The sequence below is a fragment of the Pinus tabuliformis genome, chromosome 9 (assembly GCF_031772625.1).
Source record: "Pinus tabuliformis cultivar Carrire ecotype Pingquan chromosome 9, CPIR1, whole genome shotgun sequence".
Taxonomy (NCBI): domain Eukaryota; kingdom Viridiplantae; phylum Streptophyta; class Pinopsida; order Pinales; family Pinaceae; genus Pinus; species Pinus tabuliformis.
In genome coordinates this window covers 745,137,801-745,164,103 of record NC_142307.1, presented here as the reverse complement: position 1 = coordinate 745,164,103, position 26,303 = coordinate 745,137,801, and the positions used below count along the sequence as shown (strand labels likewise).

Below are 26,303 nucleotides of genomic sequence, written 5' to 3'. Positions count from 1 at the left end.
ACAACATGTTATGCTATGTTGTTGATTAGATAAGGTTTAGATGGTTCAAAGTTGAATACTGTCACATTTACAAATTATGAATTATCTCCTCGGTGGGGTCAACTAATTGCTTATTTTTAGTTTTGAAGAATGATCGATAGTTTGTTTACTAAGTTATTCTTTTTATCGTATTTGCAAGGTTGTCAATTGTTCTTTAAGCAAAACCTCACATTCATCAATGGAATAGTCTCAATGTGAAGACCATAGAGTTATATGTGATATCTAGTTATGGTATAAATGCTAATTAAACCTATGGAAATCTAAATTGTGTTATAAAGTTTAATAGATGTTTATTTAATATATGTGTTGGTGTAGACTTAGTAACTGATAAGATTTGTAGTTACTAATGAATGCCTATTTCAAGCCTCTAGGCATGGCTTGGGAGAATTGTTAAGTTATGGTATGTTCTATGCTCATAACAGTTTACTTCTTTTTCTTATTATATTCCACCGATTAACAATCACATGTACATAAAGTAAAGTGCAGATAGAACATTAAACGATCGACAAAAAACAAGCCAAGACAAGAGAGACAAGATGTGGCGGCTACCCAGGGACAAACCCCACAATGTGTGGGGAAACCCTTTGATCAAATCTTCTTTTATCTTCAATAATTCAGCAGAGAGAAATAGTACAATAAATCTGATTCATATCAGCAGTAGCAAACCCTAGATCAGTAGCATCAGCATTAGCAGCTTCATTATCAAACTAGGGCAGACATATCTCACAAACTGACAGTCGGATTGACTTCATTCCACCACCAAAAGTTTCGGCTTCTAGAGGAGGTTCAGATGAACCTACAGCGCAGTTCAGATGAAGATATCTTCTAGGCCACGCAAGTCAATCTTTACTTCTACAGTTGCAGCTTTAGTTTCAGTAGTTTCCGGCTTCAAACTAGGGCAGTCGATATCGTGCAAACTATTCGTCGGATTGACTTCATTCCACCACCAAAAGTTGCGGCTTTCAAAGGAGGTTCAGATGAACCTACAAAACAGTTCCAAAGAGGAGATCTTCTAGGCCACGCAAGTCAATCTTTACTTCTGCAGTTGCAGCTTCAGTTTCAGCAGTTTCCGGCTTCAAACTAGGGCAGTCGATATCTTGCAAACCGTTCGTCGGATTGACTTCATTCCACCACCAGAAGTTGCGGCTTTCAAAGGAGGTTCAGATGAACCTACAGCGCAGTTCCAAAGAGGAGATCTTCTAGGCCATGCAAGTCAATCTTTACTTCTGCAGTTGCAGCTTCAAATTCAACAGCTTCTGGCTTCACATGTGTGAGAGAGAGAGACCCATTTCAGCGCAGTAGAGAAGAGACTCATATCTGCGCAGTAGAGAGAGAGAGATGTGATGAGATGAGTGAGTCTAAATGAGGAAAATTCCTCTTATATTTATACACAACGTTGGTGGGTGAATAGATGCGACTATTGGGCTTCTGAGCCTACATGAGTTGTAGGTCGGCTTGATAATAATTCCATAATCAAAATAAATTCATATCTCCATGAATACTTATCGGAATTGGATGATCTTTATATCAATCCTACACCTCTCGATAAGAGGAATCTAATAAAAATATTGTTAGCCATGAATAAGATGACCCACATGAAGTTTTGCCCTGGTTGCCAATTTTAACACTCCCTCTCAACCATGGAGAACTTCATCTGCAATCTGTCTATCGGTCGTTACTATTCATCCATCAAATGCACTGCCTTGTACAGCCTGACCCTTGCCCTGCTCTGCTCTATTTTGCCTGTTCTGCTTTGTCTTGTTCTGCCCTGCACTGATCTGTACTTTTTTGTTCTATTCTACTCTGCTCTTGCATTGTTCTGTTCTACTCTGCTTTTGTCCAAATTATGAAGAAGAAGAAATGATCGAGGATGTATCATACTGACTCAAAGTCAGTCTCAGAGTATGTATCATTGGTCCCAGAGCAGTCTCAACCAACCCAAAGTCAGCGTCATAGTGAGTACAACTCCAATGGTCCCAGACCAATATCATCCTCCACTGACTCAAAGTCAGTCTCAGAGTATGTACCACTGATCCCAGACCAATCTCAACCGACCCGAAGGCAGCGTCATAGTATGGTACAACTCCTACCACTGGTCCCAGACCAGTATCATTGATCCCAGATCAATGGAGGTCATCCTAGCGTAGGGAGTACGGTAGTTACAACGATGCGTCCATCGGTACTACTATGGTCCCTAACTTCATTTCCATGCTCATTGATCAGATGAGAGGTACTTCCCATGAGTCCCAGACTGCATGGGTAGGATGCCTCGACAGGAGAACTAATCAATCCTGTCCTCACTGGAGAACACATCAATCCTACTACAATTGCCATGGAGAACACATCAATCCAGGCCTCACAGGAGAACACATCAATCCTGCTACAATTGCCATGGAGAACACATCAATCCAGGCCGCCATGGAGAACACATCAATCCAGGCCTCACAGGAGAACACATCAATCCTGCTACAATCGCCATGGAGAACACATCAATCCAGGCCTCACAGGAGAACTAATCATCCTGCTACACAGGAGAGCGAATCATCCTGTTCCACAAGAGAGTGAATCATCCTGTCCCACAAGAGAGCGAATCATCTTGTTCCAGTGTGCACCACCAGGGAGGGTGAGTCACCCTGTGGTCGTATGTTGCTCCAGTAATAACCGCAAGCCCTCAGAGCTCCCAGAGCTCAATGTATGCAACATGCAGGACCCTTGTACAAGGGTTTCTTACCGACTCCAATTCGTTTGGGAAAATCACAGATTAGATCTTTCCTCGGGGCTTTGACAAGGTGTATCAACCTGTACATCATCTTAATGCGATGGAGCCTCCTTGCTCATCAACTTACCATATCCAAGATGATGTCTATCTGCTGGAGCAATCGACGAATACGGGATTCCTCAATAATCGAATCCCACCTCTGGTTGTTATAGAGAATCACAGTGGTATCCAATGTAAATCCAAATAGCTCACTGAAGAGCTTTCGCAACCAGACTACCTCACACGAGGTTATGCTAGCAACAATATATCCTGCTTCGGCGGTGCTCAAAGCCACCGACTTCTGCTTCCTGCTCATCTAGGATATCGAAGCAGATCCCAAGGTGAAACAGCACCCGGAAGTGCTCTTACAGTCCACCACACTGCCTGCCCAATCAACATCAGTATATCCAAGTAGTCTCACATCTCTGGCAGTGTATCTTAATCCATGAGAGATTGTGTCCTGAAGACATCTCAGAAGATTCCTGGCATCAATCCGGTGAGGCTCAACCAAATATGAGCTCACAATGCTAACTGCAAAAAAATATGTTCGAACGGAGGTTCACCAAGAACATCAATGCGAATGAGTTTATGAAACTCAGAGGCATTTCCCAAATCTGGTCCGACATCACTACCATATAACTTCTAAAAGTTAAGATCCTCGAGGTAGTCACAGGCTTGTAGTACATCATACCAAATCTTTCCAATATCTTTACCACATATTTCCCTTGAGATAGGAAAATTTCCCTTGGCTTCTGCCATATTTCAAGTCCTAGGAAGTAGTGCATCAGTCCTAGGTCTTTCATTTCAAATTCAGAGGCCAACTCCCTCTTACATTTGTGAATGAGAGGGTCTGCACCTGTTAGAAAGAGGTCATCCACATACAATACCAGTATGAGAGGCTTGTTATCTTCAACCTTAAAGTAAAGGTTAGGATCGGCTTCACTCCTAGTGAATCCCAGCTTCATCAAGTAGCTATCGATCCTCTCATACCATGCTCGGGGTGCTTGCTTCAGCCCATAGAGAGCTTTCTTCAACCTGCATACATGAGATTTTCGATCATAAATCTCAAATCCTTCGAGTTGCTCCACGTAGACCTCTTCTTTGATCGAGCCATACAAGAACGCAGTCTTGACATTCATCTGATGTAGGTTCCATCCTTGTGAAGCGGCAAGGGCTATGATCGAGCGGATGGTCGTATATCTGGAAACAGGTGTAAATATCTCATCATATTCTATACCTTCCTTTTGGGAGAAACCTCAAGCAACAAAACGAGCCTTATACTTTTCCGTGCTTCCATCTGCTGCATGCTTTATCTTGTAAAGCCATTTTGAAGTAACAATTGTCTTGTCCAGGGTCTGGGAACTACTTCCCAGACATCATTCTCCATAATAGACTCATATTATACGATCATAGCATCCTTCCATACTTGATGCTTGACGACATCTGAGAATGACGAAGGCTCATTTTGTATGATCGTGCTCATGATCGTCAGGTATCCTTGATACCTATTAAGTTTCTTACTTTGACGGAAGATTCCTCAGGGTGCAGCATGTCCTTTAGCATCATAAAGTATCCCCCTAAGCATGAAGGCCTCTTCCTAGAAGAGGAAGGCTCATGTGGATGAGAATCTATCAGATCCATGGGTTCTTCTACATCAGACATTGATTCATCATCCTTTTCTTTCGGTTCCCTGGTGTTGGCTTCTTGAGAGCTCCTCAAAGTCGAAAGATTGTTCACCTTGCGGTGAACTTTTCTTTAGGAGTCTTGGAACCTAATGCTTGATGAGGGCATCAATTTTGTACATATACGACGGTGATTGTAGTTTCAGCCCATAGAAACATCAAAAGTCTTTGATCATGTAGCATGGCCCAGACAGCTTCCATCATCATGCGGTTCTTCCTTCCCACCACACCATTCTGCTCAGGAGTATGTGGTGTAGTAGTCTCCCTCTTAATGCCAACCTCAGGTATGCCCGAGTGAACCAATTGTAATATATCAGAGGTCTTGCTTTGGCTTGAGGGGAATGGTCCCCTTTTGAGCTTTCCTTCAGCACATCCTGGACATACACCTTCATTCTCTATTCAGAATTCGGGCATCCCTATCACCATTTGTCTTACACCGAGTATAGCTTTATAATGAAGGGGGTAAAACCTCTAATGCCAAAGTTCGGACTGAAGAGATGTGTCATAAGACATGACACCTAGCAGACTTCCATCGACCTGATATAATGAATCAACACTAAACCCAAGAGTAAAGGCATCTTTAACATTATTTTTCCATATACATACCTTGCCATCGCTGAAGGTTACCTTGTAGCCTTTGTCTTCCGTTCCCGAGATGGACACTAGGTTCTTTTTGAGGTTAGGTGCATTTAATACATCCTGGAATTTTTGGCCTTCTCGAATGCTTGTCCTCTTCCTTGATTCCCAGCTCTCCTCTTACCTTTGCTGTTGAATTTGTCATTCCTTTGATTGCCATCAGAGGGATTTTGATCATCGTCCTAGAGTGAGTCCTTTCTATCAGGGCACTCCCTTGCATAGTGACTTGCTTTATCGCAAATGTAACATCGTCATTTTCTTCTAGCCTTAGGTCCAGCCTTTCCTTTTTATTTAGTCCCGGAATTATTTCTTTTCTTTGCATGAAAAGAAAAGGCAGCAGGAGGACCTTTAGGCATGGGCATTTCTTACACTTCTTCCCTTGTTTCTTCTTGAATGCATCTAACCATTAATTCCTCGAAACCAGGAATTACATTATAGTTCAGAAGAGTAGTCCTGAACACATACCATTCAGATGGTAATCCTTCAAGAGTTGTGAGTGCCATTTCTCTGTCAGTAATAGTTTCCCCAATAGATAGGAGATCGTTCTTGATCTCGGTGATTCTTAAGAAGTATGCTTGCATACTTTCATCTTTACCCTTCTTGATTTCCCTCAGCTTATTTCTAAGAAACAAAACTTGATTTGCATCATTAACTTTAAATAAACTCACCAGTCTGTCGTAGATTTCCTTGGAGGTGTCTAGATCAGAGATGTAGGCCACCAAGCGCTTGTCGATAGAGTCCCGGATGATCTTCTTTGTTTTGACTTCTCCATTTTTCCATTTGTTCCAGGCAGCAGCAGATGCATTTAATGAAGGCTCAACAATATTGCCTCTTACATGGTCCAGCACTCCTTGATCTTCAAGGGTTAGATCGATAGACATCTTTCATCCGTGATAGTCAGCTTTCTCACGGAGCTTGTCTTCGGCAGGAAAGAGTGTTGAGGACCCCATAGTTCTTTTAGGATAGCCTTGCCAATCTTCTCTTCAATGATTGCTCTAGCTCTTGCTCGGGCTTTGTCTTCACCTCAACTCTGATACCATGTTAAGTTATGGTATGTTCTATGCTCATAACAGTTTACTTCTTTTTCTTATTATATTCCACCGATTAGCAATCACATGTACATAAAGTAAAGTGCATATAGAACATTAAACGATCGACAGAAAACAAGCCAAGACAAGAGACACAAGATGTGGCGGCTACCCAGGGACAAACCCCACAATGTGTGGGGAAACCCTTTGATCAAATCTTATTTTATCTTCAATAATTCAGCAGAGATAAAATAGTACAATAAATCTGATTCATATCAGCAGTAGCAAACCTAGATCAGTAGCATCAGCATTAGCGGCTTCATTATCAAACTAGGGCAGACCATATCTCACAAACCGACAGCCGGATTGACTTCATTCCACCACCAAAAGTTTCAAATTCTAGAGGAGGTTCAGATGAACCTACAGCGTAGTTCAGATGAGGAGATCTTCTAGGCCACGCAAGTCAATCTTTACTTTTGCAGTTGCAGCTTCAGTTTCAGCAGTTTCCGGCTTCAAACTAGGGCAGTCGATATCTTGCAAACCGTTCGTCGGATTGACTTCATTCCACCACAGAAAGTTGTGGCTTTCAAAGGAGGTTCAGATGAACCTACAGTGCAGTTCCAAAGAGGAGATCTTCTAGGCCACGCAAGTCAATCTTTACTTCTGCAGTTGCAGCTTCAGTTTCAGCAGTTTCCGGCTTCAAACTAGGGCAGTCGATATCTTGCAAACCGTTCGTCGGATTGACTTCATTCCACCACCAAAAGTTGCGGCTTTCAAAGGAGGTTCAGATGAACCTACAACGCAGTTCCAAAGAGGAGATATTCTAGGCCACGCAAGTCAATCTTTACTTCTGCAGTTGCAGCTTCAAATTCAACAGCTTCCGGCTTCACATGTGTGAGAGAGAGAGACCCATTTCAGCGCAGTAGAGAAGAGACTCATATCTGCGCAGTAGAGAGAGAGAGATGTGATGAGATGAGTGAGTCTAAATGAGGAAAATTCCTCTTATATTTATACACAACGTTGGTGGGTGAATAGATGCGACTGTTGGGCTTCTGAGCCTACATGAGTTGTAGGTCGGCTTGATAATAATTCCATAATCAAAATAAATTCATATCTCCATGAATACTTATCGGAATTGGATGATCTTTATATCAATCCTAAACCTCTCGACGAGAGGAATCTAATAAAAATATTATTAGCCATGAATAAGATGGCCCACCTGAAGTTTTGCCCTGGTTTCCAATTTTAACAAGAATTGTGTTATATTTTTCTTGAACTCCTTATCTTCATTTACTTCAGATCTTGATGCTTGGATGAATTGTTTAGGTCTCTCATTATGTATAATTTAGAAATTGATGCTAGATTTCTCCCCTTTGATTTGCATTCTCTTTGTTGTGAGTCGGTGACACTACAATTTTAATTTATTTATTTTTCTCTCGAGTGCAAGGTTTCTTCTCTCTAGTGATGGTTTTTGCAATAACAACCTAGGCATAATCATTCCAATATGAGGGTGATGTGCAATTCGTCGCTACTTAACGTGGTGTTGATATGTACCTCTTTTAAAGTAAAAATAAAATGTTCTCTAAATAAAAATACTAAGTCAGCTATAATAAAACATAATATGAATAAACATGTTTGGTTAGTTTTAATTATCTCGCTGTGATTGCTCGATTTGTTGATATTACAAGGGAGATGTATAAATCCTTCACTCTCATTTTCAACCATTGACATGAATATAAAACAAAGAAATCTAGCGGAAGAGCTTTGTCGTTCAAAATTGATAAGAAAGTGATGCACTACCAAGGGATCTTCAAGGCTGATAAGTACAAGGTGTGGTTCCTAGTGAAATGTTATTCACCGAAGGAATGATTCAATTATGAAGCAACTTTTCTCTTGTAACTAAACATGGCGATCATAAATATTGTGTTAGCCATGCAACATCTTATAGATGGATACGTTGTTAAATATAATATGTGAATTATATTTGTTTTTCTTTATGAGTGGATAGATGAAATTGTCTTTATGGAACAACCTCTGAGATCCCAACCTATCTATAAATAACCAAAAAAAAAATGTATGGATTGAAGCAAACACTTGAAGCATGGTATGCATGAATTGATGATTATATGAATGAAGTCATAATATTAAAGAAATGTTGCAAATCTAAATACGATGAAAAGATCAGTATAAGCGGAGGATTATTTCTTGAGATATTTAGGTTGATTTAATTATGCTAGGTAATGTTAAGTTTGATATTGAAGTAGTGAATAAAGACATAAAATAATCTTTGAAGATGTTGGTATTGGAGTATCATATTACTATTTTGGTATGAGAATGAATTTTCATATTCCCATTAAACTATGCCATGAATCCAACCAAGAAAATCCAAATGGAAGATTGTAACATGGGCTTCATACCAATGGAAAATGGGTCAATCAAGTTGAAACAAGGAAAACAATGTGCACAACATTATACAAAGAGAACTTGACCTCTGCAAGGATTGAAAAAATGTTTGGATACATGGAAGATCTCATTGGAGAGTATAAAAGAATACTAAGTTATTTGAATGAAAAATGGATTTGGGGATTGAAATTTTCATGGATTAGAGATAATTTACTCTTAAAGGGATACAAAAAAAAATAGGGTTGATACATGTACCTCGTGGAACCAACATCTTGATTTATGTTTCATGTCAAATCCTTTATTATATTAGAAGAAGCAACATGCAATTGCTTTATCTCCAACATATGTATAGTAGAGATGTGCATTGTGTGTGATACGTTAAGGAGTTTGGCTTAGGTGATTGTTGAGACAATGATGATTTGACATACTGGCACTTATAAATGCAATACTCTCAGGTTCAAATATGTGACATCTAATAATTTCACGGGGATTATTACTATTCTTGGTAGGTTGAGATTGAGTGATAGGTTTTTGGATCTTATCATATAATTATATGGTTTTTGGAGCATAATCATATAATTGCATTAATGATCTCCGTGTTAAAGGAGATCTACTATGTGGCAAGTCCTAGACTAAGAGCCATTTCTTGATTGGTGTAAGTGATGCAGTTGAGATAAATTCCCAAGAGGCATTGACGCACATTGATGTAGCTCCACTATTCATGTGGTTTTGAGTTAATGGTCACTCACTATTTTGTACATTCTCTTGTATGATATTCATTATTATAGAGGGGACCGCGATGGAGCTGCACCGCCTGTCTGAAAAGGGTTAGAGTTCTGTAGTCGATCAGAGACACGCTTGCACCCTACCTATGCCATACCTACCTTAGTTGTTGCCATGTGGTACTTCCAGCTAACTACACCGCGGCAGCTCCGGTAACCCGACCAAGCAACGGTAATGGTGTTGTAAACCTCGTCCTCTACCCTGCTTGCTGCATACCTTCCAATTTCTGACATCCCATTGCGGCGACAGTTAAGATAGTCCTGGAGGTAGCTGGCGGAGAACTTCTGAGAACATGCATGGAGCTAGACCTAGTGGATTACTCGAAGGACCCATTGGAGGACGTTAACATTTGGACAACTCCTCACTCCTCCGCAAAAGACCTCCTCCCCTTCTGTTGCGATCTAACGGCTACCATTGCTAGTCTACCCTTGATCTCAAGACCCTCCTGTTCCACCGTGACCTTCTCCAAGCCTCCTCCGGTATGGTCGGTTCCATCCTCTCTGCCACAGTCACCTTCCGTAGTTAACTTTGCATCTGCCTGCATCCACCTTAACCCTCCCGTTGAATCTTCGCATAACCCCCTCCACCCCCAACCTGACGACTCTCTAAGCTACCCCCAAGGACACCTGAATCCGACTCATGGAAACCCTCAAGCCACATCATCTGCGGCTCCACCATCTGGTAGCTACTCAGTAGTTCCCCCGCTTTTGGAACCTATCCTTTCGGTCGACCATTTCAACACTGAAAACCCTCCCTCAAACCCTACTCAGCCAGAGGATCGATCGGACGCCCCTAAAGACGCTGCTAGACCAATCAAGAAGCGAAAGTGTTTCAAATCAAAAGATGAAGACATAATTATCAGACTAGGGGAAGATATACAGTGGGGCGATACAATGGACACAATGGACCGCGTGCTGGTGGGAAGGATCCATGGCAGAAGCTACACAGCAGCTAGACTTAAGTTGTGGACCTCTGAGGTATGGGGCAGCACCTAGCCTACCTTCCCTTTGTTCAAACTTTTGTTAAGGGTTGGTTCGCTCTATGCTTTGCCAGAGTCGAGCACACAAATTGGGTCATGTCTTCCTTCTGGCACTTTGAACATGCTCCAGTCCTTCTTCATCGATGGAACCCTCTTTTTGATCTGGAAAAAGAACAGATAGGAGTAGGGCCTATTTGGATTCAGCTCCCTGGATTACCCCTCCAATTCTAATCGGAGGATATTTACTGTCGCATCGGCAACACACTTGGAACCTATCTAAAGCATGATAGATCTTATCTGGCTACTGGCATGATGGCGTATGCCAGGATTCTGGTTCACCTAGACATTAGTGGAGACCTACAGGAGCATATCACACTGCAATGGAGAACCTTCTCTCGGCATCAAACTCTAGATTATGAAGGAGTCTCGTTTCACTGCAGACGATGCCACAAGGTGGGACATTTGTTCAAGGACTGCCCTTTGAATAGGAAGGTGAGAGAGGGAGCAAAGGTGAAGTTAATTCCATAGAAAATCTCACAATCATAGGGTAGCCCCACCTTAGCTGAAGAAGCAGCAAACTTGGCACAGACGGATGCAGAGAAATCACCTTCAAAGGAGGCCAGGAAGAAGCGGGGAAAAGCACCCTTCGGTCCACCCTCTCCACCCCTAACCAGAGCAAGGGCAGCTGTTGAGGCTGCATTCTCCACGGGTATGTTGAATTCAACCTCCTCCTCTGCTTATTCTACTGCTTCATCACATTGCATTGATACAAATTTTATTCAGCCCTTTGTCCACATCAATAACTCTCCCATATCTCTGGCTTGCCCCATTAAACCCTCCTCCCCCACCATCTCCTGCACCCCGCCATATTTTCCTGAGGACCCTCAAGCCATCTCCTCCATCCCTGCATCCACCCCTCCACCAAACCCTCCAACCACCAGATACCCCCTTCGCTCTCGGATTCGATCACAGGCTCCTGATACCCTGGGTATTGGCCTGATTTCCTCTCCCCCACCTCTCAAGCAGCCTCGAGGCAGACCCTCCTCCTTATCAAAAGCCAAGCAACAAGCCGGGGAGGAGATTGTTGCTGGCAGACAACATTCCATCGACTGGGTACTTAGAGCAGTGAATACCCTTGGGCACCCCCCTCCATGAAGCTGTTATCTTTCAACTGTAGAGGGTTCGCTAGCCTTGAAAAAAAGTTAGCCATGAGAAGATTGTTTATATCTGAACCCTTTAATATCCTTTTCCTACAAGAAACCCTAGGACAGGCCAGTGTCATCACTCACCTTCTTGAATCATGGCTACCTGGATGGACTTTTCACGCTCTAGATGCAACTGGACGATCTGGGGGACTCGCTCTGGGAGTAAACACCCGCTCCATCAAAATCTGCAACATTTTGGGAAGCTCAGGCCACATAGGAGTAGATATATACTCTTCTGAACTCAATACAGAGCTTAGGATTATTAACATCTATGGCCCTTGTCACAATAGCGAAGAATACTGGAACAAGCTGCTAAAATCTCACATCCTTCAAAAGGATAAGCTCATTTTGGGGGGGGGGGACCTAAACTTCTCCATTGGATTCGCAGAATCATGGGGGCATAATGCACAAAGAGATAACCTCTCAGATTTCTTTGAGACCATACTGGAACATAATCTTATTGATATCCCCTCCTCCAAAATCCAACCTACTTGGAAAAACAATAGATCAGGCGAGGACAGCCTCTCCAGGAGACTAGATCGATTCCTCATCAAGGAGAATTTTTTGAACATGGGCCAACGAGTTAGATAGTGGGTTGGTTCAGGGGGCTTATCAGATCATAGGTCGATCTATCTAGAAATAAGAGGTGGTATGTACAAACCAAAAGCTCCCTTCAAATTCAAATTTGCATGGCTAAGAGACGCATAATACATCAGACTAGTCACTGAATTCTAGAAGGCTCACCCCCTTGTTGCAGGGAGGACAATCTCATAAGGCTTTGCAAAACACCTGAGAGAACTGAAGAATCTCTCTAAAAAATGGGCACACAAAAAGAGAACCCTGGAAGACCTTATCCTTAAGATGACTGAAGAGGCAATAGAGGCTTTTGAGAATGAACATGGGGAATATACTCTTCCCTTGAACACAAAGACCATCTAACCTCCCTTCTGGCTAATAGGAGTCAGATACTCAAGGATAGGGAAGAAAGCTGGCGACTGAGAAGCAGAGCCATTTGGCTTAAGGAAGGGGATGACAATACCAAGTTCTACCACAAATTCGTGAATGGGCGCAAAGCGATAAATACTATTTGGTAGTTAGAAGATGAACAAGTTGAAATAGTGAATACCTTCCCCTGGCTAGCAACCTTGGCTACAACTCAGTTCAGGAACATATACAAGGCCCCTCCAAATGCTACCCTAGCTGAAATCATGAGAACAACTCAGATATTTCCAAGGTTTGTTGACCAGAAGGATGTTATGGAATTGACAAAGGAAGTCACCTTGGGAGAACTGGAAGCCACCCTAAAATGGTTTAAACAAGACAAAAGCCTAGGCCCGGACCGATGGAATGTGGAATTCTAATTGGATTTCTTTGAAATTCTGGGAGGGGACCTCCTAAAAGTTATTGAAGAATGCAGATCCAGTGGAAGAATGTATGATGCCTATAAATCAACCTTCATCACTCTCATACCCAAATCTGACAACCCTATCTCTTTCAATGACTTTCGGCCCATTTCCTTGTGTAACTATATCTGCAAGATCATTTCCAAGATCATAGCCAATCGCCTCAAGCCGATCCTGTCTAAGAACATCTTAGTTGAACAATTTTCCTTCCTTTATAATAGACAGATCCATGAAGCTATCAGAACTGTTAAGTCTTGGATCTACCTCAGGGTCAGAAAGGTAGGATCTAGGGTAACATCAAACCACGCTTAACCTGGTAGCTAGCCCTACCAGGTCGGGAGAGGGTTCTCTCCTAGTCAATCTCAGGAAAATATGATCAATGAGGTTTGAGATGACTGATGTAAAGACTGATTTTAGGCTAGGTATATGCTCAAAAGAGTTTGATTGAATTTGATGTTGGTTTGCTGGCTCAAATGTGAAAGGTAGATGTGGGTCCGGGGAATGGACACAGTCTTGCAGAGGTTTCTTTGGCTTGAGGTAGGAAAATGGTTTAGTACTTTGAAATAAGTGAAATGGAGAGTCTTAAGACTGGTGAGGAGTTGGAGAGGGCATGAAGGTCTCAGGGATCCTCTTCAAACCGCTGAAAACATAAATAACTAAACAAACCCTAGGTAGAGCACTACAACATCAATGAATTCTACCTTTTTCCTTGATTCATTTAGTTAAGATGAACAAAGAGAGATGATGGCATACTGCAACATCAATGAATTCTACCTTTTTCCTTGATTCATTTAGTTAAGATGAACAAAGAGAGATGATGGCATACTGCAACATCAATAAATTCTACCTTTTTCCTTGATTCATTTAGTTAAGATGAACAAAGAGAGATGATGGCATACATAAACACATGTAAACTTGCATTATAGAAAGAAAAACAATACCAAATCAAGTTGCCATAAGAATCCCACAATGTTTTGCAAACCCTGGTCTATTCCTTTGCCAAACTACAGAAATGAATGTACAATAATGCTCAAAGCATTCAAAATAGTCCAACCTTTTCCAATGACTGAAAAACTACTAGATATAGGCAACAAACAACTCATACTAAGATTTCGGGGTTGAATTCATGAGTTTAGGAGTTGTTTCAACAAGATCTAAACTAAGAACTGAAAAGTAGGTAGTGGAAGAGCTTGCCTCTAAAACCTAGGAAACTGATTCATTCAGTTTCAAACTACCTTTTCATGATGTATCTACCTCCATGAGTGAAATTTTAGCATATTTACATCAAATTCCATCAAGTTACATCAAATTACATCATGAGTTTGCCTATGAGAGAGAGAAAAGTCAAACTGAGAAAAAAATGGGCAAAAAAATAGAGTTTTTTGGCAAAAAAGTCAATTTTCCATCCTATGCGCCGCACCTCTGTCCCTATGCATCGCGCCTTTTTGCAGCTGATTTTTGAGGCCTTCCCATGCACCAAATTTTCTCCAAGTAGGCTTGTTGGAAAGGATTGTCTATCTACTTTCCAGAATAGGTGGAATTTCTAAATTTGGTGTCCATTTTCCCCTCCAAAAATGAGTTCTCCCGACACTGCTTCCTATGTGGCCAAAAAGGGGCAGAAATGGCATTTTTGAGGTGTTTTTGACCCTTTTGGAAGCTCAATACTTGACAAAATTTATTGGCCATGTGTGGGCATTCATATTTTTTCTTGAGGAATCCAAAAATGTTGATTTTTCCTCCAAAGGAGGTCCCTAGCAAAAGCACGCACTAGGTGGCGCGACGCACCAGGCAAAAGAACCTGTGTTTTGCTCCAAAAATTCAAAATTGACAAAAAGTATCCCAAATTTCTTGAAATTTGGGCTGAGTGTCCTGCATCAAGTGCTATGTTGGGCTAAGGAAGCCTCAGCCAAAATCTCGTGCTTGTCTTGCTCTTTCCTCTTCCTCAAAGCTTTCCTCAACTTGGCCTTCAAAGTCCTAATTCTCGCTTTGCAAACTTTGTTTCTCGCCAAATAGTGATAGGCCATGTGCCGCAACATGTCCTTCTCCTTGTTAGCCTTGTCCAATAGCCTCTCCAAGTGCATGTTCATCTTCTCCAACCAAGACTCCTTGTCATTCTCTATCTCTTGTTCAATGGAAGTCAAAGTGACATGGTCCTCTTCGTCATTTTGCTTCTTCAGTTTCAACATTTCTAGCTCCATTAGGATTTGCTTATCCTCCAATTGTTTGTTTTCTTTCTTGTTTGTCATCTACATCATCCTCGTGCATCTTCTCTTTACCTTTGCTTTGCTGCTTATCATAGTCATATTCACTGTCTCTTTCCACTGTTTTCCCTTGGTTTTGAAAAATGTGATTATATATGAATGGTTTGTGGATAATAGTATGGAATAGGATGGAGGAATGGAATGGGCAGAGTGTATGGGGAAGGGAGTGTGGAAATGTATGTATGAACAGGGTTTAGGGATGTGATTAGGGTTTAGGGAGTGAGTAGGATAAGTGTGTAGGGTTTTAGGGAGAGTGTGTAGGGTTTGGTGATGTGAGTAGGGCTTGTAGGGTTTGGGGATAGTAGGAATTAGGTATTAGGGTTTAGAGATGCCAATTAGGGTTTGGGAGTAGTGGGATTAGGTATTAGGGTTTTTAGTTTTGGGGATAGGGGAATAGATGAATGTGAATGAAAGAGGGAAGGGGGAAATGAGATGAGTGAAATGTAGTGAAGGGGAATGTAACTGATGCAAGGGGAGAAAACAGCAACAATGACAACTTTGAAACCCTAGACAGTTTTTTGAATGTGACTGTGCAACAAACTAGGGTTTTCCTTTTCACCTATTTACACACCATGAATGATGATCAAAACTTTTGCAATGGCACTATGGAATGCTTCACTTACTTGTTGAATGAAGATTGCACAAATTTGGAGCTTGGCAAAATGATTTGAGTGAAATTTGGGCTAAGAAGGTAGGTGCGTCGTGCCCGTTCAAGTTGCAGTGTAAAACCTGCACCAAGTGTGTCGCACTCAACAGGTGTGTCGTGCTAGCTGACAGGTGCGTATCGCTTTTTTAAAGACACTTTTGGAGGCCTTCCTGGTGTTCAAATTGGGCAGAGGATAGCTCGTTGGAAATATTATTGAGTCTACTTTCCAACACAACTTGAATTTTTCAATTTAGAGTTCATTTTCCCTGTCAAAAGTCAAATCTCCCAAGACTGGTCAAAATGTGAAAAATGAGGCTGCCTAAAGGCAGAGTGTTGTTGCAGCCAACTTTTGAAGGTCTTCCTCAACCCCAAATTGAGCTCATGATATCTCATTGGAAATCGCTTTATTTCTAGTTATCATTTGACTCATCAAGCAAGTCATTTGGCCAACCAAGCTAGGAGAAATATTGATTTTCCCAAAGTCACTTCAGAGGTGCATCAATTCTCCTAAGGAAACTGTATTTTTGACATTTCTATAAAACCATGACACCTGTGTGAAAAGTGAAGAAGGTTTTTCTTTCGTGACCTATTGTGAACAAAAACCTCTCTCAGTTTTCCCAAATTCGTCTTTTCTTGCTCAAAAACATCATTGGAGTAAAACCTATCCCGATGTGTGGAACAGGGATTTGTCGAAATGAAGTGAAATGAAGGGGATAAGGGGCTTCTAAATTCTTGAGAAAATTTTGGGAAGTAGGGAGGGATGTTAAGAATCAGGGGAAAGTGGAATTTCAAAGATTGAGTGAGGATAAGAGGTCCAAAAGGGCAAAACACAGGCCTAGCCTAGAAAATTGTCAAATTGTAGCAAGAAACTAGGGTTTGTGCGAAAATGAGGAATTTGAGGGATATCAATGATGGGAAGTGTTTAATAATGTACATTAAGGATAGGGGAAGGTGTATGAGCATCATGATAGAAGTTTGGCTAATGATTTGACCATACAAGAGAAATTACCTTCAAAACCCTAGGAGAGGGAAATGAACCTTACCTAGGCACAACTGAAGCATGAACAAGGTGTAAAATGACCCATTGGAACCTGACATGATGATGAAAACCATATAAATGATGGTACACTCAGCTGAATGGTAACATGGACCGACATTTGGACAACTTTGAAAGGAGTGAAAACAAACCCTAGGCCTAATACCTAGTGACCAAATTTTGCTTGAAGACTCACTGAAATGACAAAATTTGACCTTGACACCTTAAAATCACTTTGTAAGAGCATGTTTGATCACTAGAGGAAGGTTTCAAAGACTGACACTAACAGGAACCACTCAAGAAATCCTACATTCTATACAGACTGAGAAGCTCAAAGGTATGGTCCTTAAAGTAGATCTCTCGAAAGCCTTTGACAAAGTAAATTGGCTATATATTAGAGTGATCTTAACACATTTAGGTTTTCCATATGAATTCATAAGATGGATTATGTGGTGCATTACTAATGTATCATTCAGTATTCTTATAAATGGGGCGGCCTCACCTTTCTTTCACTCCGAGAGAGGCCTCAAATAGGGATGCCCACTATCCCCGTTACTTTTCTTACTCATCATGGAGGGTCTCAGCCGCATCTTAAAGGAGGAACATCATCGAGGTAGGCTAATAGGTATCTGGATCACTGATGGATGCACACTAACACACTTGCTCTTTGTATACGATGTGTTTCTCTTCCTTAATGGGAGTATTGGTGACTTGACTTCTCTCCTTAACACTTTTTCTATCTTCCTATCGGCCACTAGCATGATGATGAACAATGCAAAGTCCACTATTACGGTTATAGAGTGTTCTCCATACAAGATTCATTACACCCTACAAATATTTCCCTATACCTGATAGCAATTGGATTAGGGCCTCAAATACTTGGGTTACATATTAAAGCCCCTTAGATATAAGAACGCTAATTAGATCTAGCTCATCACCAAAATGGAAAAACGGCTTAACATCTGGTACCACAAATATTTATCAAAAGCAAGAAGGTTGATCCTCATCAAAGCAGTTCTGGAAGAAACCCAAGTATATTGGATGTCATTAGCATGGATACCTAGGGGAATCCTTGCAAGAATCAAAAACCTATGTTGCAGATTCTTGTGGAAAGGGAAGCAACCGGGAAAGATTTTTTCTTGGACCCATTGGGAATCCCTAACTCTCCCAAAGAAATGGTGAGGATGGGGAATTAAAAGCCTAGACACTTTCTCTACAGCCCTGGCGGCCAAACTAGGGTGGTAGCTAATCACAACGCATAGTCTGTGGACAACTATCTCTAAATATATAGCTCCTCTAAACCTCATGGAATGGCTAAGACAACCTCAGTGGAATTATGCTGGCAAATCAAACATATGGAAAGCAGTTCTACAAGCAATGCCCCTTATCAAGGATGGTCTCACGTGGAGAGTACAGTCGAGAGCCAGTCAGAATCATGATTTATCCCTGGATCGGATGTGGAAATGAACACAGGCTCCCTGAGGAGCTTAGAACACATCTCACTGTCAGAGGGATCACACACCTTAGCCATATAGTGGACAATGAACGCTCTACATTTACACAAGCAGCCTAGAAATATGGGAGGGTATTGTCGATCCCACAGCCATGGCAACAACATTGGAAAGAATACATGGAGGCCCTAATTGAATCTCACATCAAAATACACAAAGGGGAGGATGAGTTAATCTGGGCACAAGCTAAACACAGGAAATATTCACCAAAAGCAGGTTATATAGCCCTAATGGAATCAAAGAAACCTCCACTATGTGAAACTTGGTGGAGCAGAATTTGGAAATTAAAAGCACCACCCAGAACGAGACTCCTAATGTGGACCATTCTGAGACACAAGATCCACATAGGAGAAAATTTAAGCAAAAGATCCTTTCATGGACCCTTCTGGTGCAACCTATGAAAAGCAGACAACGAGATTATGGATCATTTTTTCCTTTTGTGCCCATCCATAAAAGAGCTATGGATTTCTATACTCTCTTGTATACCCTCGCTTCCACAAGGGCAGGGCATGTCAATTTGGGAATCCTGGGAAGCATGGTGGACTACCGTCCCCTCTGCGAAATCCAGAAATATTCCCATTCTTACTTGTTGGGCCATTTGGATTGCACATAATAGATATATTTTTCAGAAATCCCCCCCTCCTCCTACTAGCCGACTATCACTATCCGCATACTAGCTAACTACCATCTCATTCCAGAGGATGAAGCTAGCTTTATTCCCAAGCATATCATTCTAGAAAACATAAACCATGCACATCCCTGGGCATATTTTGACAGCTCAGCTCAAGCCACAGGATGTGGGGGAAGTGCTATACTACACCTTTCAGCATCCCATTATTACAAAATATGAATGGGATTAGATAGAGGGACCAACAATTTTTCTAAGCTTATCACAGCAAAATATACCATACAATTTGCACTAGAAAAACAATGCAGAAAGTTACAACTATTTGGAGATTCAAAAACTGTATGCAACTGGATAAATAAAAATGCAAATTGTAATGCATTTTCTCTGAGACATATCATGGAAGAAGTCCATAGACTGATAAATTTATTTGACACATTTATTTGTCACCACATATATAGGGAGTGGAACACAGTTGCCGATTTGCTATTCAAGGAAGCAGCGCACAGGCCTATAGGATCGTGGAGGATACTGGAGCAGAAGGATGGAACTTTCCATCAATACTATCATTGACCATTTATATACATATCAGATTAACCAGCTCAGAAGGAGCCTGAAAAATATTTTTTGTTTATATAATTTTATATATATGCACAATGAAAACAGACTTATATATGACAGTTTTTTGATACTCTCTACGTAGAGTAAGTACTTATCTTATATTGCAATCTCAGTAACAGAACAGTGTCTCCCTATGTGGATTACACCTCTTATTTTGACTATTCAAACTGGATGGGCTTTTAGCCCCATGTACAGTATATGCTTTTGCATCTACAAAATGTAATTTTCTTTGCTTAACGAAAATTACGACTTTTTCCAACGACAAAAAAAAAAAGATATTCATTGTTATAGACAATGAACATATATAACTATGATGTTGTTAATTTCATATGAAAGAAATTGTGTTAATATGTGAGAAATATACTTATATAGTTGTAGAGATTTTGTTAACTAACTTTAGGACGGTGTTCATAGTGAACTAATGTGTATCCAAGTAGTCCACATTTATTGCAAAATGAAGATTGATGTAATGTATTTGGCATATCCATATATATGTTTGTACATTGTTGAACAACGTTGTGTGCCCTAAAAGTATTGGCATCAATAATGATAAAACATAAAGGTAGGGTTTATTTGTCAAAACGCACAACACATATTCACCTAAGACCATTTATATGCCACACAAGGAAGGCGGTAGAGTTAACAAGTGAATATGATGTTGATAATACTTACAAAAATAAAACAATAAATAGGGTGGTAGATGCTTCAAGTAGGAGGCTCAAATATTTTTTACAATTCCCTTAAAGACAAAATTGTGGGAGAGTTTTCTCTATTTACAAATTGAGGATACCTGGTACAACAAGGATAACAAGAGTTTAATGTAGGATGCCTATGATATGCATCATTGACTTCCTTTCCTTTCTTGTTCTGAGGACTTTGGGATGAAGTCCATTGTTAAGAGGGGATGTATGTAGTGCCCTGCTTTGGTTGACAAACCATGATATGACATTAGCTTTGATACATTATTCTTTAAGGACCTCAAGTTGAGGATTTGAATATTTGACTCTTACGATGAATGGAAGTGATAATAATTATTTTTCCAGTTTGATGTTATCATGATAATAATTGTGATGGACGTCTTTTATGAATAGTATGTCTAATTGTATGAGGGATTCATTATGTGTTTGTTTACATTAGTTCTTAATCAATTGCAAACATGTTCATGATTATGTCATGATGATGATTTAGCATACAAAATTATATCGGTGACTAATATTATGAGTCAAGTACTACTAATGATCATTGAGTGTGGTAGGAGACCACCTAAATGCACTTGCACGTGATGAGTTGACAACCTCTAGTTTGGTTTGAATTACATACTATTGTCTCAAGAAATTTTTAAATTTCAATTTAAAATTTTGTTGTGAATTCTAATGACATGATAGTGGCTGCAGACTCACACAGGTTAATTTTCTGGCTGAATGAATCACACATGGGTGATGAGTTTGTACAAATAGATGGAACTTCTTCAGAGGGGTGGGACAATGTCCCTAATTTCACCTACTAGCACTCTTGTCGTGACTTCGGTTGGAAGGTTTAGGATACCTTCGCCTTGAAGATCACAATGTCATGGGGGCAAGCCCTAGATTGGGTTTCTCACAAGAATTTTACTGGGGGACACACATCAAGGTGGATTCCTTGATCCCTTACACCATTAGTCTCACTATAGAGGGAAACACAAGAGAGGATAGCAGTCTTTGTCGTTGCACCTAGATATTCCCCTTATAGTCACTGGATGCTTGAAGGGAAAGAAGCATGACACCCTTGGAACTTCAAGGGAATTTCTTGAATGGCACGACCGACTTGGAACCCTTGGCATCAATAAGAAATTGTTCAGTGTGGCACCCTTGGAACTTCAACAGAATTTCTTGAAGGGCGCTACCAAACTTGGCACCCTAGGCGTCAAGAAGAAACTCTTTGGAGCATCACCCTTGGAACTTCGAAGGGAAGTTCTTGAAGGGCACAATCAACTTGGCACCCTTGGCATCAAGAAGAAACTATTGAATATAATCAAGATATGAAAATCCTATTGGTTCACATAAGGTGGTAAATGAGGTTTTAGAACCAAGGCAATTAAGTCAAGAATAAAACTTGGTGTAAAGGGAGAAGAGGAAGAAATAAAAATATTGTACCACCTAATAAATCTACCCTTAAATATTAGGTAGATAATGTACATAAGTACTTTAATATGTAAAAGGGGGGAAGAGGGACATAGATTTAATTAGAAAGACTAACCTAAAATAGTTAAGCTTCATTAAGAAAAGAGGGCGGTGAATAAAAATAAAGATTAATAAATTAAACTAGAGAAATTTAGAGAACCTCCATGTGGAAATAGCCAACATAAGAATATCCATCTAAGAGGTAAATTTGAGTTAAATTAGGAGGTAGTTAGGCGACCAAATCTGAGACTTATCAGTTGACTTCAATAATGAACACAAATTAAAAAGTAGAAAAGGGGGATCAAGGGACAACTGGGAGAAGGAATAGGGAGTCTTGTTGGGCTGATGAAAATTATTACTTTTGACTTAAATTTAAGTAAATAATTTTGGAGAGCTTTGATGAGAGGGTTATACATGGGTGGGTGAATAGTCAAACTTTTCGATTAATAAAAATAATTAACTATACATGAAGTTCCAAGTGTCACCTATGAAGTCTCCTATAAAAGAAGGAGTGAGCTATGGGAGGAGGGACCTTTCTTTTCCCTATGGTTGGATGGAGGAGATAATGCTATCGTTAGTGACTACAAAACTATAGTGAGTTTTGTGAGGTATAGGTCATTAGAGAGGGGACTATTGAGCCAAGAATTATCTCCTCCATCAGCTAGCAGTATTCCTCTATTGTATAGCTCCATTACAACTCAAGGGTCCATGGGGAAGAATAGTACCCAAGTAGTAGGTTGGGAGGTCAACCAATGATTCATCAGCATTCGGTTGGATGCCTCATTATTCACATGGGAACACAGACAACAACAAGGAAGTGCAAATAGCAGCAAGTCCAAGAATGAATCTCCACTCCTAGGTGAATGGTACCTATTGTATTCATGATGTTCTATTGCATGATTTTGTTGTATCTATAGTTACCAAAATGTAAAAGCAAATTATTTGAGGATTGTAAATTATGGACTATTAATGTAAATTCCTTAGTATCTATGTGTTTTCCAATGTTGATGGTGTTTAAAGTACTATGTGATCTTAGTAATGAATGTTGATAGTTAATGATTAGTTTAATTTTAAATTACTTATTTACGTATGATTGCATTCTACGACTTAATTGCATTATTTAAGGGTTTCTTTAAAAAAAAAATTTGGCAACATAGGGATGGTCCCTACAAAAATAATTTTGAATCTAAACTAACATTTTTAGCACTTTATTTCTTGAATTAACATGTTTAAATCTAGACTAACATTTTTAACACTTTATTTCATGAATTAACATGGTTCAAAAACAGTTCAAATTCATTTAAAAAGTGGCATCAATGTTAGACATTGTTGGACTATTGGACAAGTTACCAAATGGGACAGTTTTTGCATATTCCTTCAGTAGTGCCAAGGATGGCCACTTTGCTTTTGTTTTAATGTCGAGATCAATAATTACATGTTCACTACCTTGATGCTACTTCAAACCATTTTTTTCAATCCCTTAAATAAAGTGATCATATAAAATCATGCTTGATAAATTTATTAACCATGCTTGGAAAGCTTACCAAACATGAACCCTAAATGAGGATCATACATTTACAATTTTCCTTAATATAGCCACTTAAGTACTAAAAAAAGACCTAAAAGAATAAATGATGTGGCATTATAAGGAAGCCTAATCAATTGTGTAGCAACGTGCATGAAGAATAGTTTATGAATAACAAATATTTGAAATATAAAGGCACATAAAATAGGCCAACATGCTTAAATCTTGTGATAACCTTTGTGACATCTAATCCTGGAATTTCCTTTGGAATGTCATCACATCTCTACAAACGACATTCTTAATCATTCACAATTAATTATATATTTTAAATGAAATGTCTTTTGTACTCAAAAGATACAAGTATATACAATATTATTAAGCTTAAACAGAAATAGAATTAGGACCAAGAAAGCATTAAAAAAGCAAAATTATTAATGGGGGAGAAATAAAAATAAATGAATGTCTTAACATACATATGTTAAGTTTTTTTTTTCCTTATGAAATAGGAATGTATCCTTTGTTATCATGACACCTTGGTTGGATGTGTTCAAATATTCACTCACTATAAGGAAATGATTGCAAACATGCATAAGTTGCTTTTCTTTTCCTGTAACACATGGTTTCTCCCCCTGACGAAATGATTTCCTCTCTCTTCCTGCAATAGACTGCATATCTCCCCTGATATGTTATGCCTTTCACGACTTATCATTGTTCATTCTACATGTCAATATGCATCATCGACATAGGTCCTTTAGCGATTTTGTTCCTGCCAAAACTGTTACTCCACTAAAATTGCCCATAATGTTGAATTCCATTCTAAAGACTTCTTCATATCTGCCAACTATCAACCTATCAGAAAGTTAGATCTTCAAATGTGCGACTACTACTATAAGGACTCCCCCTCTTCAATATTCATAGGACAGTGAGTCATCAAACTAGATTCTTTAGAATAATGTATGAACCAACTCTTTGGTCAGATCATCTTGAACCATGTCATCTTCCGATGTACTTGTTGATTCATAATTACCTTTCGCTTTTACAAAACTTAAAAGCATGATTGCATATACCTTTTCATTTGATTTATCTTATTCATTTTGCTTTCTTCTCCAAATCTTCTTGTACTTAGGGATCAGGATTCCATCTTGAACCTGCAATCACGAGTTAAATGTCCATGGTTATGGCATTTGTAACATTCAATGTTGGGCATGAATGATAGAGCTAGTGACATATAATTTCTGCTGACAAAGTTTGTTTTAAACCTGTCTTGCAAACCTACAAACCTACTTCTATGGTTTTGATAATGCCTTTGATAGTCACCCATGTCATACATATTGCAATCCTTGAACATATGCATGCAGTTAGAACATGAAAAACATTTACCATTAAACATGTTGGGGTACCTGGATTTGTTGTTACGTCCTGAAGATCATCTTAAGTTGTTCTTTAATGGAGGAGGTACAACAATGTTTGGATCCTTGTTCTTAAATAATTTAGCATTACTTTTTGGAGCAACATCCTTCTTTTGTTATAATCTTAGAGGAATCTTGCTAGTAGGCTTTTGGTCAATCTTACCTTGTGATGGTTTGGAACTTGAGCCTTCCTCTTCTTCTTCTGCCTTTATCTTCAATTGAGCACTGTCATTATCTTTCCTTTCATCATCCAATAATCTCTCCTTTTGAAATTTCCTATGTGGCTTGTATACTTTAGATAGGGCAGCATCAAGTTTAGCTTGCTTTTGAACAAGGTCTTCCTGAAATATACTTTTCAACAATTTCTTTCTTTCTTATACCTCTTCAACTTGTAATTTTATAAGAGTGACATTTTCATTTGCTTTGTTGAAGTCCTGTATTTGTTCATTCTTCCTTTCATTTTCATTTCTAAGCTTGTTGGTTTCCGCTAAAGATGCATCTAGTTCCTTTTGCTTTTGATCAATCTCAATTACGTAACTCTAACCATATTCCTTTAATTGGCTTGCCAAGTATTTATCTTTCTTTTATGTTTCTTGCACTTGGAGTTTCAAGAGAGTAACTTCTTCTTTGAGTGTGTGATTTTCCTCCTCAGTGTTCTTCAGCTCTTTCAAAGCATTGATTAAAACCTTTTCCATGTTTTCTTCCTCTTCTATGCCTTTTTCCTCATTGTAAGAGTCTTCCATATGAGAATTTGCTTGACTTGAAGCATGATCATAATCATCCTTGTCTTGACCAACATGACCTTGACCTGCATGAATAATTGTCTCCTAAAGATACTTGGAAGATGAGCATCATCCTACATTGGATATCATAGAATCTAGAAAGGAACTTAAGATGATACTCATGGATTTGGAATTATATTTTCTTGATTCATCAGTAGAGGTGTTTTTAGAAACAATAGAAGCACATAGATCATATCCAATAGCTCGCAAATAGGTTTCCATTTTATCTTTCCAAAATAGAAAACTTAATTCATTGATTAGAGGAATTGGACCAACCTATTTTTTTTGTCAATTGTAATATGTTCTGAAAGAATTTCATACCAGGAACTTCCTTTGGCTTCTTTGAATTCTTAGCAACTTGCTTCCTTGACTTTCCCATCTTGATTCACTTGATATTTTCCTTATAGTTGTTAAGTTGTTACTGAAGGAATGTGCTCTAATACCGATTATTGGAAATACTGAGAGGGGGGTGAATCAGGATTTCTCTTCAATTAGTATTTTTAACTTCATAGAGCATTGATAACATTAGATCAACAAAATTCAACATCACATGAACAGTAAACAAGACCATTCAACAATGCACAAACATCAAGATGGTAGACAACAAACTTTTAGGTGGAAACCCCTCCAAGACAAAAAAACCACCAAATGCTTCTTAATATTTTTGTTCAATAAAATGTGCATTAATATTTTCAGCTCCAACTGAGGGAGGATCCAACCCCCTGGTTTAAAGACTCCAACTTGTAGGATTCTCCAATGCCTTGTTTACCAATTGCAACTGGAAGGACGCTTCAATGCCCTAGTTTACAGGC

The 26,303-nt window shown here is 39.6% G+C and overlaps 1 pseudogene; it reads right to left on the bottom strand.

Moving 5' to 3' along the window:
- Positions 1–25,870, bottom strand: part of LOC149150859 (ankyrin repeat domain-containing protein 2A-like) — a 35,972-nt pseudogene extending 10,102 nt beyond the window's left edge.
- Between the last annotated feature and the right edge of the window lie 433 nt (positions 25,871–26,303).